We start from the raw sequence: 19,685 nt of genomic DNA, 5'->3' as shown, positions 1-19,685 counted from the left end.
GCATTATAAATGAACACACAGGGTTTTTAAGGAATATAACAATAAGTATGTTGAGTTTTCAGTGCTTTGCAAAAAAATAATAATAACCGTCTGACATTTCATCTTAATGGTTAAAGTATTTTGAATAGTCATGTTTAATAAGCCTTGGTTTTATTTGGTTATAACAACATTGCCCAATTTCTGACTAAGCTATTTATACAGAAGAGTCATTACTTCCATTTTGAGAAGTTGCTCAAGAGGAAAATGTAAACATGAGTCATTACAAAAGTTAAAAGTTTGAAAAGTTTGAAGAAAAAACGAGAGTCTCGAGAGTGCATGGTCTGCTATAATAAATCTGTAAGGCTTCATTTATATTCTTGTAATATGTGATATTTTATGCCAGCCAGATAATACCAGTAATTTCTGAGTTATGTATTGTTTTCATAATCACATGAATTTTGTCTAATATTTGTGGTATTATCTCTTCAAAAAACCGAATGAACCAGAAAATCCCCCCAGATTCTGTCACTGCCACCTGTTTCCTTAAATTCACGCACCATAGAGCAGCTCCAGGCTTTGCATTTAGCATCACAAACTCACATTAATTCTTTGCCTTTTATATTGTCAGAAAATATTTACAAACACTAATTGGATGGTGCTAAGTCAAATTAAAGGAATATGTGAATTTATAAAAAAGGCAGTTATTTAGCTTAATGGTTCTAAACAGGGCTCTGTGTACAGGCGGTGTCCTTCAGTCAGTTTGACTACCAATGTCTTCATTAATAATACACAGACTCAATCATCCCAGGCTCGTCTTCATTAATAATTGATGCAGACTTTTTAGCAGCAGTGGGCTTCCCCTAACCTTTTAATTCTTTGCAGCGTGCGTCAATTACTCTAGATAAAAGGAATAGACGTGAATGTCTCATTAATTTATTTTCATGTGATGTCTGTCAGACACAGAGGTCCATTTTACCTGGCAGCAAAAAAAAGTTTTTTTACACGTCAGTCATTGGTCAAATAGTTTTATTTCCAGTTGTGACAGTTTTCCTTTGATCAAGGGTACATAACTCCAGATAGATGAAATCATTTGGAACACAAACAACAAAAAACAACAAAAAAAACAAAACACCTCTCAGATGTTGAAATATCCATTTAGCTCTTCCAAATCCATTTAGCTCTCCCACATTTCTGTGAAGATCACCAACTGATTGGTCACATTTGAGATGTATGCTGTGTTCTTTGAAGAGATTACAGTTGCAATTATGTGGATGACTGAAGTGCAGACACAGCAACTCATTTGGGATTAAAAGATGTTCGTAGCCTCAGATTCTATAGCAATGTAATTACATTGGCACTTAAATTATGCTGCAGTGGAATTTGAGTGTTCAGCATATTTTACTTACTTTTGCACCTCTTAGAATCTGTTCAGACCTCATTACTTGCATTTATATTATTCACCACAGAAATTGACCTGTTACTGTATATCTGCCAAAACCATAAAATGCTGTGTTTCACATGTGTGAACTTCACAGAATGTTAGTTTCTCTTTAAGAATTCAAGTACTTATTTAAAAGTGATGTTTGAATGTGCATTATAAATGGGTCATTTGGGTTTTTTCAGATTTTTCTTTGAGATGCACTGATGGATGGTAAATCAATTCATACTGCACATGAATGGCAGTATGTGAGTAAATATATATATATTTTTTTGTACTAGACTTCTCGTTTTTGTTGTGTGTCAGTGTCTGTGTGTGGATGCTTGCCATGTGTGGCAAGGTATGTGTTTGTATTTGTGACAGAAGGTTGTGGAAGTAAAACAAATGGTTATTTACAGAACAAACCTCATTGTTTATAAGTGTTTGCATGCATGGTCATATGACGTTGCTGTATAATCTCATTTCAGAATATGTTGAACTGGCCCCACCTGGGAAGGGTTAGTCTGTTCTCAGTCCAATGTCAACAGCGAATCACGTTCGTTCATTTCCAATGTGGCGCAACTGGCTGGGGCACCTGCACCATACGCCGGTGACCTGGGTTCGATTCCCGACCTGTGGTCCTTTCCGGATCCCACCCCGACTCTCTCTCCCACTTTCCTGTCACTCTCCACTGTCCTATCCGATTAAAGGCAAAAAGCCCCCTAAAGAAAATATCTTAAAAAATATATATGTTGAACGTACATATAGGATTTTTTTTACAAATAATCATATTGTTATAACTCTGTAAATTTGTAATTGCCCCCCTTGTTTCTTTGTTGAAAGGAGCTTTGAACGGTTCAGGAACCAATGTCGATGCTAGCTTTTAAAGCCCTTTGAGACTCTATTTGTGTTAATGGGGTTTCACACATAAACTTGACATGACCTTACCGGTCAAATTTTAACATGAAATATGGAATGCAGAAACAGTTTCCAGCTTTATTACTCCCACCTACTTTCCATTGCATATGGAATGATGGCATAGCACCTCTACAGCACATGAGATCGTCTAGTCAAAAATGTGACTCTTGTAAGATAGGTAACAACAGTAGCCACATTATTGATCGATTGCCGAACCTCAGATTGAACAGGAACAATGCCGATTTCGTCCTGGTCATGGAACGACGGACCAGCTTTTTACTCTCGCTAGGATCCTCGAGGGGGCCTGGCAGTACGCTCATCCGGTCTACATGTGCTTTGTGGATTTGGACGGTGGGAGGTGCTGCGGGTGTATGGGGTGAGGGGGTCTCTACTCAGGGCCATCCAATCTCTGTAATCCCAAAGCGAGAGCTGTGTGTGTCGGTGTTCTCGATAGCACGTCGGACCGATTTCCGGTGAGGGTTGGCCTCTGCCAGGGCTGCGCTTTGTCACCAATCCTGTTTGTGATATTCATGGACAGGATTTCGAGGCGTAGTCGTGGGGGAGGGGGTCTGCAGTTTGGTGGGCTAAGGATTGCACCACTGCTTTTTGCAGATGATGTGGTCCTAATGGCTTCATCGTTCTGTGACCTTAAGCACTCACTGGATCGGTTTGAGGCCGAGTGTGAAGCGGCTGGGATGAGGATCAGCACCTCCAAATCTGAGGCCATGGTTCTCAGCAGAAAACCGATGGACTGTCCACTCCAGGTAGGGAATGAAGCCTTACCCCAAGTGAAGGAGTTCAAGTATCTCGGGGTCTTGTTCTCGAATGAGGGAACAAAAGAGTGTGAAATGGGCCGGAGAATCGGAGCAGCGGGAGCGGTACTGCAGTCGCTTTACCGCACCGTTGTGACGAAAAGAGAGCTGAGCCAGAAGGCAAAGCTCTCTGTCTACCGGGCCATCTTCGTTCCTACCCTCACCTATGGTCATGAAGGATGGGTCATGACCGAAAGAACGAGATCGCGGATACAAGCGGACAAAATGGGATTCCTCACCAGGGTGACTGGCATCTCCCTTAGGGATAAGGTGAGAAGTTCAGTCATCCGGGAGGGACTCGGAGTGGAACAGCTGCTTTTTCGCGTTGAAAAGAGCCAGTTGAGGTGGTTCGGGCACCTAGTGAGGATCTCACCTGGGCGCCTCCCTAGGGAGGTGTTCCAGGCACGTCCAGCTGGGAAGAGACCGAGGGGTAGACCTAGGACCAGGTGGAGGGATTACATCTCTTTGCTGGCCTGGGAGCGCCTTGGAATCCCCCAGTCAGAGCTGGCTGATGTGGCCAGGGAAAGAGAAGTTTGGGGCTCTCTGCTGGAGCTGTTACCTCTACCGGGAGTACCGGGAGAAGACGGATGGATGGATGGATCCAAATTATTAGTAGATGGTGACTCCAGGCGGACAAGATTTTCTATGAGAATACTTTTAGACTGAACAAAGTAGACAGAAGCATTGGCTGTGGTGGCTCTGTGGACACTGGTAAGAAGTTGTCCCCCTTTGGTTAGATTATTTCCCAAATCTCTGGTAACACAACTTGACTATAGCGCACACCTAAATGAGGTTATTTTACACACACTTGCAGCTTATGAGGTTGTACAAGGGTACAAACCTAAAAGTACATTGACAAAATGTTGTTTTAAGCACACCTTTTATCATATAAAAGAGAGAGACACCAATGAAATATTGTGTTTTGAATCCAGCTTTTAAATAAATAACATGGAGGAAGTATTGGGGCTTACCAATAACTTTCAGGACCAATCCAATAAATACTGTAAGTCATACTGTATAGCTCAGGCCAACAAAAAAAGGTTGAAGGTTGGCTTGGTGAATAGATGAGTTTTCATTTGATGATCATGTCCCGTGTGTTTCCCATTTTGAATACACAGTTAGCCTCTAGACAACTGTATTACACAGGATCTGGATGTACAGTGATTTACAAACCAAATACATCCAACACCTGTTAGCTTGCAGTTTTGCTAACAAAATGCCTCCATACCTAATCCTTGGATTCCAATGTGATTGAGCTGTGACTGTTCTGTGTGACATAAATAAATCCTCATGTACACACTATGTAGGTGTCTGCCATCAAAGTGAACGCACTTTAAAAATTCATTCAGTGTAGCTGGTGCCTACACGCCTGGAATGTTAACGAATAAGAATATGGATGTGAAGAATGACCTTGAAATCAAGGTAACCTCAGCGGCATGATCAAAGCATCCCTTGTTCACTTTCTTTTGAGTCATAGAGGTGTCTAAAGGTTTTGCATAATCACAGGGAACCAAACCCCCAGGTGGGATTCTCACTAAATCTCCGAGCTGAAAATGTGTTTCTGCCACCTTGTCTACCAACACCCCATCCACGGCTGAAATAATAAAACAATTGATAAGGTCATTTGGGAGTGTTTAGTCACTGCTGAACGCGTTTAGGAGGATGGAGAAATAGAACTGTCTTGCAGAGGCAAGGCAGCGTATCGGAGTGCACCAGCAGTCAAAGGGAGCTCAGGCGAGACGAGCTGTAAGTGGATCCTCCACCTGATGTCCGCATCAGTTTCATCTGACTGATTCCTGCCTCCACTGGTCCCAATCGACAGGCTGGGGAGGGGGGGGGGGACTTGCTTAACACTACCAGATGGCCTCCACCAAATCATACTCTGCAATCTCTTTCTTGTGTTTCTCTTCCTGGTAATTTATCAACTATCTGCATTTTTGCATTTTCGCAGGTTTGAAGCTGTGCAAGTGTTAACTTTTCAGGCTCAACTACGCGTCTGCGTCTTTAGAGGCAAACAAATTATTTTAAGGTAGAAGAAGATGTCACTTTGCCATAGAAGTTTCCTGTATGCCAAAGGCATCATGGGTGTTTTTTTTTTAAACATTGCAAGTCTAAGTGCACTGCTGTTACATACTCTTCCTGTGGGATTGGCATTGATAACTGTATTATCTTTCCTTGAAATACACACAAAAATATATGAGCCTAACACGCTCTTTAAGAAAGCTTTGAATATATGTCAAATGCAGCTGAAAATAACAGTAGTAAACAATAACTCCAGGCTTTATTAAACCTTTTTGCATGGAGCAACCTGTCGTCCCGCCTCTCCCCACCTGTCAGCTGCAGGTGACACCTTTGTATTGATCAATTTTACATGGTGTGTCAGGCAGAAAAATGTGATGCCAGGACTGTAGTTTGGGTTTCCACAAGGAGGGAGATTGAATATAAATTCCTAAATTGCCTTGTGTGCATTTCAACTTCTTCCTGTCACTCATCAGGTTCCATGCTTGGCGGATCCAGTTTTCTCTTTCCTCCTCGCAGCAAGAGATGCTTGCTTTCTATATTTCCATTTTGTTGTTCTTATCGTAAAGAGAATTTGGCATTTCAAGTTCTCCACATAAGGGACTGAAGAGAAGGAGCAGGGGGGCTTGTGATGGCAGCGGTGGAGTAGGGTGTTTGCAGAGTTCTCATCAGCAAACTTCCATGACAAGCTGCCATAGCTGTCAGAGGCTATGAGAGATCTTTTGCCAAGGTAAAGCAAATTCCTCCTCATTCAGTTCTAATAGGACTGTCAGACTTTCAGAACAGGGTGGGAATGTTCTGAGACTGGAGCTCGGAGCTCTATTCAACACTGCCGTTCTGGAACTATATGGCACATGCAACAAAGGCCCATCAGTGAGACGCACAGGCCAATACAGAGCACTCATGACAGGCTTCACTGTAATGCATCAACTGGGTCTGTTCTGGAGTTGAAAATAGCCCTAAGGCCAGAAGTATGTCTGCAACTTGGAATATCATGTTAGAACATTCACACTCTTCACCTTCTACTTTAGTTTGTTCCCTCTTGTCCTGTTTTTGTTATATCTTTTGCTTTTACACGGCACCATTGGATCCCTATTGAGTTTATGAATTCATGTACAAAGATATGTATTTCCAAAAACATGGCACTCCCTATGATGATAGCCAACGTTTTTTCAGCAATAGCCTTTTTATGTATTTGCATAATTGCCCTTCTCATTGTTACTTGTTGAGTTTGTACCCCCAGTGTGGGATGAGATTCAAACTGTACGCCAGTGAACAAGGGATCTCATGTAGACATCATTTGATTAGTATTTTAATGTTTCTTGTGTTAGACAAAACCCTGACGGCCACGACAAGACAGCCTTTTTTTAGCCTGTTGTTTGAAAACAGTGATGACAAAAAAGTGTGTTAGCAATTTTCTCAGCCAACAATTGGTTTGGCTGTGTTCCATGGGTGAGGGGAAATGAATCCAGCGTTTCCAGATGGTGCCTAGTTGCTTTCAATTTAAGTTGCTTACTAGGGACCCACTGTAACCCAATAGGATTTTCAGGCTTCCTCTGGCTTCTGAATGTTTGGAGCCTTATAATATGCACATCATAGACTTCCTCTGGTTAGCTGCCTGACCTTGAGTCATTTTGGGAAGTTTTCTACCTCAGTGAAATGTCTTTATTACTTATTTAGAGATGTTCCTTTTATTGTGTGTATGTGTATTGTTTTGTCAATACCAATTGTGGCTACTACACCAAAATGCCTCACTCCATATGTCTTTGAAACCACTTCCAAACCTTGTAGTCTTTTTCCTTTAAACCACCTAGAGCCCATGACTAGACCAAAGTTTTATGGATTTAAATGTCAGATATAATATAACTTGTTTGCAGTTCAAACTGAACATTGTAAATGTCATTTAAACTGAATGATTGACTCTCTGATTTGGAAGTAGCCACATATGATGTGCAATCAACCAGGACTATAATCTTGAAGCTTAAAAGTATTCAACTATTGAAAACTATTTCCTTGTCTGTTTATTGCATTCTTTTGTTGGGTTTATTACTTTCCTTTATGTACTTTTTAATTGCCACTGCTGCTAACAAAATACAATTACTTACATTATACAATTCGCACATGAAAGCTTACAATACAAATTGGTTTCCCATGTCACTGTAACCTGCAGTTCCTTTCTTTACCAATATCTAGTTGGTTAGTCTACAAGCACCTTGATTGATTTAACAAACCATTGAGCACTGAAATGTATGCTGCTCTTTTGAAGTTCCCTTTTTGCTTTTTTATTACCCTATCGACTTGTTCCTCTCTCCATTAGGAATGAGTAATGCAGTTTCAGCTGTCCATCATCTCAGTTCAGCACTCTTGTAATAGTGGAAGTAAACAAACTGAAACCACAAAAATGTATTTCTAAAGTACCACTTGAACCGGTGCGGCTGATAGTATTAGTTTTTACAGTGTCCATCAGGATATGGGCACCGATTGGGCGCCAAACTTCTACCCCTGCTACATAAAGTGGAGATTTGATTTCCTGTGGTTACTGCTCTGTGTAATCATCATGAAGCCCCGCTCCACGCATACTAAGAGTTGGATTAGCAGCAGCAACAGAAGAATCATGCTCTCTTTAACTTTCATATAGCTTTTGAGCCCCTGGAATGTAACCTTGTACCCAACAGACATTAGATTGCAAACTCATTTTCCAGTTCAGGCTGAGCGAGTTTCAATTTTGGATGTGCATTATTGATGCAGAGGGGAAAACAGAATAGTGTCCCAAAAGCCTCGCTCTGTACCAATTATCACATTTATAAGCTAGTTTCCTCTTGTGATGAGTGGGGCTTTCCCTGAGTTGCCCTCTAAAACACCTTACGCTCAATACAACAAAGGATGTGACAAGTTGAAACAAGGGGAAACACTGAGATACTGTTAAGGGCTTTGTGATACGAGAGTGATATTATGAGAGGATTAAATTAGTTTACCTCGAGACTGAAGGTCTAATCCCAAAGTGTGTATGCAGCTCAACCTCCAAGAAAAGGGTTTTACACAAAACATTTCTAGGGACCTGCTTGCTTCGACTTTCAGTTGTCTGTGGGAGTGAGCTGCCACAGACAATGAGTTTATGCACACTATAAGTCATGTTCACTTTCACACTGTCTGGGACATTAGTTTGAGCTCAACACAGATAGAACAAATGTACATTTGCTTAAATTCAACCTGTACAGTAGATCCATTCAGATTAAACATAAAATGCCAACCTGCTCAGACTCATATTTGTGCAGGCACTGCATGCAAGCAGTGGAATGTGTTGTTGTTGTGTTGTCGAAAACACATTGCCATGTCTAATGGAATCATATTTTGTGTTGCAGCATGATTATAGATGGGCTGTTTAACAGCGCTAAGCCCATATCCTTGCTTCTGTCAGTGAGGAATTCACAATACAAAGCACAGGATAAAGTATATGTGACTTTAAATAAAGCAGAGAAGCCACTCTGGCATTTATGTGAAAACAAACAAAAGCAGCTCAAGATCAAATTCAAAACATAAGATCCAAAGCAGCTTTGCAGGAGATTAGAAGCAAGCCTGAGTCATAACATAGACAAACCACATCAAGCATAAGACAAATGTGCTAATTACTTTTCCCACTGCTGTGTTGACCAAGGTAACCCCTGACACGTGGTGGGAAGAATGCAATATAAAAATGTGTAAGGACAGTGAAGACGAACAGGAAACTAAATTCAGTGTCTCCTGTAAACATAAATTAATTCATACTCTGCTGTTTTATTCCCTTTTAACTGTCTGCCTTGCATATTCTCATCTATTAATACTGTTTTGCATTTGATATTTGTTTGGATGGAGTGTAGCAGTCATAAAACATCAGCCTGTGTTTGAAAATGTTCTCTAAACCGAAATAAAATGGAGGCAAACTGAAAGCACACACTTGTCATCTCAATCCCTCCCACATGGGAATAAACTACCAGCGTTATGTCAAACATTGTAAGTGAGCTGGAATGAAGTCTGGGTCTTAACCAATACGTCCAAATGATGAGCCAATTCAAGTTAGCTGGCATCAGGAACACAATATTTTTGGCCGGCCTGAGCAATTAACAAACATACTGCATTTGCGTGCGCATGTGCATTTTAAAGTGTGTGTAGCCGAGTGTGTTTGTGTAGCGCTGCTGCTCTGTGCCCTGCTAAAGAAGTAGAAATGAAACACTCCTCCTCATAGGGAATTTTTCTTTTACCACATTGCCAAGTCCCGCCCCTCTGATTCAGCACTCCTCTCAGAGGTTTAAATGGCATTCAATAAAAGGCTAATGCTGCCAAAAAATGTCTTCCCAATGATTATATTAGCTTATTTTAGGAAATGTGTCTTGTGACATTATAATATGAATAAGGCCAGGGATAATGTTATGCCGAGTGCAGGACGTGGTGGTGGTTTAGAGAACATGTGAAGCTCCTCAAACATTCGGTTATTAAACCAATCAGCATTGTCTCTACAAATATTAACCTTGAAAAGAGAAAACGCTGGCTAATCCCTTAAATCCTCTACCGTGCTCTGTTTACAAATAAATCCACATTTATGCAACAATATAATCGTGATAATCTCTCTCAATGTATATTCATAATTGGTTATACTCCATCCATCACTCAGGCCTAACTGCAATCCAAAACTCATCCGACCCATGCTGGCACAAGCGACATGTTCTGGGTAGGAAAAATGGATGACACAGCCATGATTTCTGTGAGCTGTTAGTCTTGTACAAGGAGGTGAATCCGCAGCTGCCTCATTTGTATTGGGCAGAGTGCATGTTGTACATAAGGCGGACACAAACCCCCTAGAGTACCACCAGCTGCACACAACATATGCCTCATTCCTCGTACGCAACATGCATCTGAAAAACAACACTTTCTACTGGACAACAAAAGTTGTATCAGAGTGAATGCGCATTTACGTCAGCCTTTTATACCCCTCATGTGGTCTGTTATGATGTTATCTCCAGGCTGTTTCATGTCCTTGTGTGTACAGTACAAGTTGGTCCTAAGATCTAAGAAGTGAAACTTTCTGTTTGAAATGTACAACTTTCTTCTGTGAGGATTTTTTCTCCAGTTGCTCCAATTTCCTCTGAGACCAAAAGAGAAAAAAAGACAGACTTGGTAGGTGTTATTGGTCTTGACCAAGATGTTGGCCTCAGAAATGACTTGGTCCCTATAGGTGCTGGAAAATGGCAACCCACTGCTCTTTAGAGGGGTCAGAAACAGAGAATGGATTTCCCTGCATGCATCAACCATCCAATATTGAGAATGTGATTTCTGGTGTACAAAGATCTCAGAAAAGCTCTGAATTTATTGACATTTTCGTTGTTTCAGTGAAATAATACCAAGTCCATCAAGAACACAATGCATTGCAGTGATCAGTACTCAATCAAAACCTTTTTTAAATCCTGTTGTTTTTTAATGTGTTTGTCCTACAAAATATCTACTCATACATTTTCCTTGAAAAGCGATTTTAAACTAAAAGGCCATTCCTGTTTCTCACGTCATGTTCTGTGATAATGACACATTTTGAAGGATGTAAGGACAGGGATAAATGCTTCCTATGAGAAGTTGAAAAGCAGTTTTGTTTCTTTGGAAAGTTAAAATCTCAAGAAAACGAACAGTATTCTAATGGAAAGTATAAAAGTAAATAAGGAGACTGTAACTCACAATGTTAAAAATGTCAATACGTTAAAACATTTAAAAAACAGTCAGCCATGCCAGCAGCTCTGTGATGTTAAGCACAGCAGAGCTTTGAAATGTTATCATCGGCATGCTGACATGCTCAAAATAATATTTCACATGATGATATTATGCCAAGCCTAAGGGAACAGTGCCAAGCTTTAAGTCCAATTGGACATAGTGGCAAAACCATGGAATCATAACTTCTTGGTCATGTAGCCGCGGGGTCCAAAAATAGTTATTCCCCACTTACATTGGGAATGATATTTTATTGTAGGTAAATCAACTTCTCATTAAAAAAAGTTAAACAACACTTTAAATGATCATGTCTTAAAGTTGTACAATCCACTAAGCATATCCAGAGTTATCTCCGTGCTTCACGGGAATGAGCCTGAGATAGAGCAGTTGGGAGGCGGGGTTAAAGGAAATTATTGAACCGATTCTCATTTGCAATACAATAAAAAAGAAGGACTTGAAATACGAGAAAGTCCATCTCTGAATTGTATCTCAAGACTTGTCTTTACTCTTTTGTTTCACCATCTTAGTTTGTTCAGTGGCAGCCTCAAGAGGAAATCTGTTTTATGAATTACTTGCAAAATAGTCCAAGCTGTTCTACCTAAAATTATTCACATCTGCATCTGTACTGTTATATGATAGAGCATGATTAAATATGAAAGTCTCACTCATAATGGTACTTATACTGTTGTGGTTTAAGTGCAATAGAAGATTTATTTGGTTTGACTTACCATTCTTGTTAGGAAATATTTTGCTTAGGTGTTACCTTGACCTAGTTAATGAGTTTCTCCTTCCTCTGACTGTATTGCCATGGCACATTTTTTTTGCCTTGGTGGGGCTGTTATCTTCATAAATGAGGGGCAGCCTGGGTTTCCGAAGCCTTTTTGTTTCTACACTGAGTACAAGCTCATGCTGACCTAAGATTGGCTTTATTATTTAGGGACAGCTGGGCTCCAGTTTATCTGGCCCCAGATGCTGTGGTGAACACCTTATTTGTGACCTAGATGACAGTTTCAGTTAGACGTATTGTCCCTCCTTGTTTAGTCTGGCACTTGAAGAATATTGATTACCCATTCAGAACTAGTTAAAACCTCTTCCTATTTTCGAAATCTTCAGAATTGGGTTTGCAACCGCTGTGGCAACTCGTGTCTGCAGTAAATGTCTTGTCAATTCTCCGGCCGCTACTCCAAATACATCCATCAGTGTTTCGCCATCAAATTCCTGCTCTACCGTGTCTCTCTGGGTTTCGTCTCCATTGCTTCAGAAGTTTCCACCACAATTATGAAGTAAATGCTGCCTGCATAATGCAATATGCTGAACAATAACACACCATTAACGTTAAGTGCGGTTCCCTATAGCCTGGGAATTCTGTCACTTGAGTTGTACCTTTTCTCATGACCGTATTTAAATCATCACAGAGGTGCTACTGTACAGTCTTAACCAATACTAATAACTCTTTACTGTATCCCACGTTGTCAAGGACAGCGCATTACAACTTTCTTTCCTACCTTTCACAATAAAAGTGCTTTCCAAAATATTTACAGCTGCTATCTGAAGCTAATGAAAATGGCTGAGGTTCAGCACCAGGAGTTAAGCTACCAGTGGAGTGATGCAACCATTCTCTTTACCAGGCTAACTCTTTACATTTCCCAAACCTACTACTGAGAGTTGTTTCTTGATTTGGACAGTAACAGCAGGCTGCTATGCATAAGTAGCAGTGTCGCTAACGATAAATGTTTTACAAGAAGATTAGGTTTCCTGTTCATCTGAAAATCAACAACCAGAAAATATATTATCACCGTTAAGTGGTTGTAAACAAATTCAGTGTGTCCTGTGGTGTCGTTGTTAGAGGAAAACTATGAGCAATATGCTGGTCTTTGTGAAGGCAAGACAAACAACAGTACAATTTTCAACTACTGAAAAAGAGAAAGTGTCAATGTTATGTTCAATTTAAATTCAGATTAAATTCAGGTTTTTGTGTTTGTGAAGCCCCACACCATCCTAGCTGCCTGCCACTGGTTATGGACTTCCTTAGCTGTCAATAACTTAATATTTCCATATAAAGTCTGACAAGCTACAGAGATGATCACCTTTTTTGTAAACTATAGTGACCTTTTAACATATGACTTGTTTATATTAAGACCAATATTTACAATTTGATCAAAGTCTTGGCTCTATGCTGAATATATGATGGAAGTAACATGCACTAATAGCACTCACAGAAGCAGTAGGAGGAGTGCATCACTTGACTGAAATTCCATATTATAATTCCACCAGTTTGAGAGGCTGTGCTGCAGCTGCTAAAATCTGTGGGTAAAAACTAATGAGTCCGTTTGGGCAACATATCTGGAGCCCATTCTGTCTCGCACCAGCTGGTAGATGTAATTAATATGTAAAGAAACCTGTTTGTGGCATAACATGATCGCCGTCCTGTCAGAAAAAATGTAATGAAAAAATGTTCTCAGTCCCAAACTGCCTGTCTGCTGAGCTGCGGGGAAACACTGAGGCAAAATAGGAAATGCAGCCTGTTTTGTTTTCCGTCCATTGTTTGGGAAAGTCCATTGTTTGTATTAAAACTGTTGTTTTTCATTTCCATTTATTTTTCACATGCATTAGATAAATCATTATAAATGGCTTTTTCCATCATGTTGTCCATGGCAGACATTTCTGTGATGCTCTTTTCTTTTCAATTTAAACATGCTTATCCTTGTAATTCATTTCCAAAACACCACCTCCTACATTCACAGTTGCAATGTATTTAATTATTATAATCACCTATTGCTTTGGCAGAGGTATAATCTCATCTGATAGTTGATGGTGATTCATTCACATCATGCCATGAGAGAGCCATACAAGAGTTCCAATACATGGGTTCAGTTGTTGGAACCTTCAAATGCCAGCCAATAAAAAGCAGAGCCTGACACTGGGCTCCACTAAAGGATTCCCTTTAAATGCCAACTCAAAGGGATGGATACCTGCAACAGAAGTCAACACGTTTCAGAGATGTCGAGCAAAACACACCATGCGTGAGCCCATCATCAAAACCATCACAAATGAATAATTAACATTTTTATTCCTCTAATTTATAAATTAACTAGGAGAATTTTGGAGGCAAATATACTTTCTTTGCTAACACAACTTACAAATGCCGGCCAATGAGAAGCTGAGCCTGGCACGACTTCCTGCAGAAAATCTTGCTTTGAATGCCAGAGGAGCATGATGGGAGGTGGATGCCTGCAAAGTATGCCAGAGGGGAAGAGAGAAGAACTACTACTGGCATGGGAGCTGAGCGTACCTCTGTGTCTCCATTCACTGCTCTCTGTAGGTGTTTAAACCTGAAGATAAATAGCTGCAGAGTTCTACTGGGTAGTTTTGGAGAAAAATATCAAGGGAAACACACACACACACACACACACACACACACACACACACACACACACACACACACACACACACACACACACACACACACATACTTTATACACAACACACCTCAGAGTATTCATTATTTTGATGGTTTATTTTTGCAGGCCGGTTTTATGGGATTCCGTTTCCTTTGCTTCCATTTCATTTGCAATCTGCCTCAAATCAAACCTCTTTCTGATCAATAAATCCACCGTCAGGGCCATTGTAGCAGTCCCCCATCATCCATCTGCCCTTTATCCACTCAGCAGTGGCAACTGAAAGTGCCTTTTTCTCAAATCATGTCTAAATAGAACTGGTTTAAGGAGAGTTAAAGTAGGAAAGAAAGGTTATCTGCTGTCTCATAAGTTAATTAGACAATATGTGTGGCTTGTGACGCCTGGAAAGAACAGCAAAGTACACACACCAGTAGCACACTTTCTGAAGTCACATAAACACAAATTTGAAGACACTTTGCTATGAGACTTGTAATTTAGGTCAGGGTCCTCCTATTTCTCTTGATCACATTTTTCTACACCTTGATTGGACACCAACTATGGTAAGTTTAGATTTAGAAAATCATTTGGCAAGACATACAGTGGGGCAAAAAAGTATTTAGTCAGCCACCAATTGTGCAAGTTCTCCCATTTAAAAAGATGAGAGATGCCTGTAATTTTTATCATAGGTATACCTCAACTATGAGAGACAGAATGAGAAAATAAATCCAGAAAATCACATTGTAGGATTTTTAAAGAATTTATTTCAAATTATTGTGGAAAATAAGTATTTGGTCAATAACAAAAGTTCATCTCAATACTTTGATATATACCCTTTGTTGGCAATGACAGAGGTCCAACGTTTTCTGTAAGTCTTCACAAGGTTTCCACACACTGTTGCTGGTATTTTGGCCCATTCCTCCATGCAGATCTCCTCTAAAGCAGTGATGTTTTGGGGCTGTCGCTGGGCAACACGGACTTTCAACTCCCTCCAAAGATTTTCTATGGGGTTGAGATCTGGAGACTGGCTAGGCCACTCCAGGACCTTGAAATGCTTCTTACGAAGCCACTCCTTCATTGCCCTGGCGGTGTGTTTGGGATCATGGTCATGCTGAAAGACCCAGCCACGCTTCATCTTCAGTGCCCTTGCTGATGGAAGGAGGTTTTCACTCAAAATCTCACGATACATGGCCCCATTCATTCTTTCCTTTACACGGACCAGTCGTCCTGGTCCCTTTGCAGAAAAACAGCCCCAAAGCATGATGTTTCCACTCCCATGCTTCACAGTAGGTATGGTGTTCTTTGGATGCAACTCTGCATTCTTTCTCCTCCAAACACGACGAGTTGAGTTTTTACCAAAAAGTTCTATTTTGGTTTCATCTGACCATATGACATTCTCCCAATCATCTTCTAGATCATCCAAATGCCCTCTAGCAAACTTCAGACGGGCCTGGACATGTACTGGCTTAAGCAGGGGGACACGTCTGGAACTGCAGGATTTAAGTCCCTGGCGGCGTAGTGTGTTACTGATGGTAGCCTCTGTTACTTTGGTCCCAGCTCTCTGCAGGTCATTCACTAGGTCCCCCCGTGTGGTTCTGGGATTTTTGCTCACCGTTCTTGTGATCATTTTGACCCCACGGGGTGAGATCTTGCGTGGAGCCCCAGATCGAGGGAGATTAGCAGTGGTCTTGTATGTCTTCCATTTTCTAATAATTGCTCCCACAGTTGATTTCTTCACACCAAGCTGCTTACCTATTGCAGATTCAGTTTTCCCAGCCTGGTGCAGGTCTACAATTTTGTCTCTGGTCTCCTTTGACAGCTCTTTGGTCTTGGCCATAGTGGAGTTAGGAGTATGACTGTTTGAGGTTGTGGACAGGTGTCTTTTATACTGATAACGAGTTCAAAAAGGTGCCATTAATACAGGTAACGAGTGGAGGACAGAGGAGCCTCTTAAAGAACAAGTTACAGGTCTGTGAGAGCCAGAAATCTTGCTTGTTTGTAGGTGACCAAATACTTATTTTACAGAGGAATTTACCAATTAATTCATTAAAAATCCTACAATGTGATTTTCTGGATTTCTTTTCTCATTCTGTCTCTCATAGTTGAGGTATACCTATGATAAAAATTACAGGCCTCTCTCATCTTTTTAAATGGGAGAACTTGCACAATTGGTGGCTGACTAAATACTTTTTTGCCCCACTGTACATCAGTCTATGTCTGAATTAAAAATCTCAACAGAGAGACCAGAAAATGAAGAATGGAAGGTGTGCAAAGCGTTTCATGTCATACCCAACAAGACTTAGGACTGTTATCGCTAAGGGTCCGAATTCTCATGGAATAAACATGTAAATACATTAAAAATCCTACAAGCAAGGTATAGTAGCGAGGTTTTTTGATCAAAGGAAAAAAAGTGAAGGTGTCTAAATACTTAATATGTTAATGTGGCCCTATCAAACCATGTATACAGTGGCTGCTTAGAGTAAAAGAGACAGACACCACATGTGTGGCTGTACTCCATTTGTGAGTGTAGTTATGTGTTATGACAATAAAGTTTTGAAACTTGAATCTTTTTGTTGTTTTGCCCACATTGGGGAAACATTTGTATTATTTGAATCTTTAAAAAACTTCATGAATGTTGGCGATTTGGAGGTGTGTAAATATGTTAAAGCTGATGGACAGCCAAATAAATTCTGCAGTTTCAGCAAGGCATATCTCGACTTGAACAAATAAAACCTGGACTCTGCATGACTTCCACTTGTCCATTCTTTTTTCTTTAAGTGTCAGAGAACCAATCCTTGAAACCTTTATGTAAGGGAGTCTTTCTTTACAGGACAATGCCATGGTTCAAGTTCACAAAGTCACATAACTGGAGGGCACCTCCAGGACACTGACAGCAGTAGGGAGAGTAGAGCGGAACCCAAGAGTGTCCCACTTTTTAGGAAAAACAAACTCTGAAAGTCTGATTGAGGATACAAAAAAACTAGCATCCTATGAATTTTCCCTCCCGGGGAAAACAAAAGTATTATAGTACAGCCATCATTCTGAGTCTAAACAAAACAAAAGTGCACAACTTTTTCCAAACAATATTTCAGCTTTTCCTCTGTACAATTGAAACAAACATTGCCATAACAATATCATTGTGTATACCCAGAGCAACACATTTATGAAGTAAGTGGGCTCACTGATAATTATTTCTTGTCAAGTAAAAGCCCGTTTGTTATAATGGAACATCTTAGCATTAACTGGAGGTAAAAGATGTTGGTTTCTGCAAAAGAGAAGCAGCGATAGCAATGATATTTGTAGTTTTCATGGCGATAGATGTAGTTGCTACGTATAGCGGCACTTAACTGATTTGCCAACACTACACACTAATGCACCACTTTTTTAAATGCTGGCTGGCCATCATTCTACATTAGAAGCAGCATCACAGGCTTTTGTTAATTGATGAATATAATAGACTGCATTTATGTAGTGCTTTTATCCAGAGCGTTTTGCAAAGTAATATTCTTTTAGCCCTCACATACATACTAGGAATTCAGCTGGGGACCAATTTGTGGTTCAGTGTGTTGCGACACAAGGACAGGAGGAGCTGGGGATCAAAAGGCCAACTAACTGTAGCAATTAATGGATGACTTGCACTGCTTACCTTCGACTGCCTTTATTTTTCTAGGTCCTTTTTTTCAATTAATATTGCATATTTAATCAATGTTTTTCTCACTTTAATTTATTAAACACTGGATGCGGAGTTGAGTTAGCCTCAGATTCAGACAGTACCTGTTTGGAAAGGTTGATTTACACATATAATATTGTTGATTTGTTTATTAAAGTCAAAGTATTAAACAGAAAATGAAAATTGTACTTTCTACACTAGTACATATGTTACAGTTCCTATTGAACTAAAAATCGTCTCTGCTTGTTGTTTTGCCTACAAGTGTGATGGCAGTCCCCTTCATCCCACCTCAAATATCAACTTGCATTGTTTTATGTGTAGTAGTGGTAGCTCTAGTACGATATATCATGGCCAAATGAAGCTTACAGTATGTACACTTAACACTTTTTCAAACAAACACAATGATGTATTGTCCTCACCTTGGAAATCATCTGAAATGATCAATCCTAAACATAATAAGTCTCATTGATAAAGAATACCATATGACGTATCACCGATTCACTTGCCATAATCATTTATACATCCACTGAGTTAGGGGAATAAGTATCCAGGATTTAAAGTCGGGAAACCAAGTTGATGTGTGAATCAATACTTTGAGTGCAATTTTGATCCTAAATCTCGAGGTGTGTTGTCTGGACCGTAAATTGAAATGCGCTGGGAGCCATTTATGCACATTTACATGGAGACAGGATGTTGATTGTGGGATTGCAGAGTTACTGAGCGCCACAATGGGGAAATTTTGAGAGAGGCAAAGCACTAAAGAGTTCACAAGCACATCGACATCAGGTCATAAATCTTCCTCAACTGAATAAGCACTCTTTTATATTCCTCTTCCAAATGCGTCACGCCTCCCCCTCTGTGTCTCCTTCTCTACTGTCTGTGGCTTATCTCACTGTCTCCCTCTCTTACTTTTCAGTCGGATAATGAGTGTGATGACAGTAAAAGTTTCATCATCAGCGTACATCCCATTAGGCTGTTATTGGATAATGTTTGTTTTTCAGTAAGCCTTAAGGATAGAAGAAAGAAGAGTTAAGGCGCATAGCAAAATGCAGACTGTCAAGTTTCGTCTTTGCTTTGTCACTCACAGCAAATGAGAATTAAGTTCATTATTGATATATATGCATTAATATGCAGGAATAAGCAGCCATCCAAATAAATTGACAGTAGAGTGTGTCTAAATCCAAAATCACTGAGGTTTGAGTGCTTAAAATGTCATCCTGACATCCACAATCAACATGATTCCACGCTTTGTTTTCTGGTCGCCTTCTTAATGCCATTGCCCAGCAGATGCTCCAGTCTAATTATTCAACTAAGAACTGTTGCCTTAAAAATGTCATCTGCTCGCCCTTCAGCCAAATATTTGTCCATTTTATTGCACTAATTAAATGAAATAATGAACCAAGTTGAAATACAGCACACTCTTGATAAATTATTTACTCATTTAGCTGAAAACTAAGTGGCCAGAGATTAAATGACATGAGGACCACTTTCTTGCACAGTCAAACACAGAGAACACAATATGAATTATGAGGAAAGAAAACAATTATATTAAGTAACAGCAAGGTTAACTAATTCAATTTAAAAGTGGAATTAATCATTTCCCAGGCTGAGAATGATTCCTGTCATCAACAATGGGAATCAGCATTTCGGTAATGCCTGTAAATGATTTTCCATATCAGACTAATGACATATACAGCCCAGTTTCCACAGAGCCAGTGGTGACAAATTGTCAGCCTCCATCAGAC

This window comes from Eleginops maclovinus, chromosome 9, assembly GCF_036324505.1.
Source record: "Eleginops maclovinus isolate JMC-PN-2008 ecotype Puerto Natales chromosome 9, JC_Emac_rtc_rv5, whole genome shotgun sequence".
Taxonomy (NCBI): domain Eukaryota; kingdom Metazoa; phylum Chordata; class Actinopteri; order Perciformes; family Eleginopidae; genus Eleginops; species Eleginops maclovinus.
The sequence above is the reverse complement of the archived record's forward strand: the minus strand, read 5'-3'. Positions refer to the sequence as shown.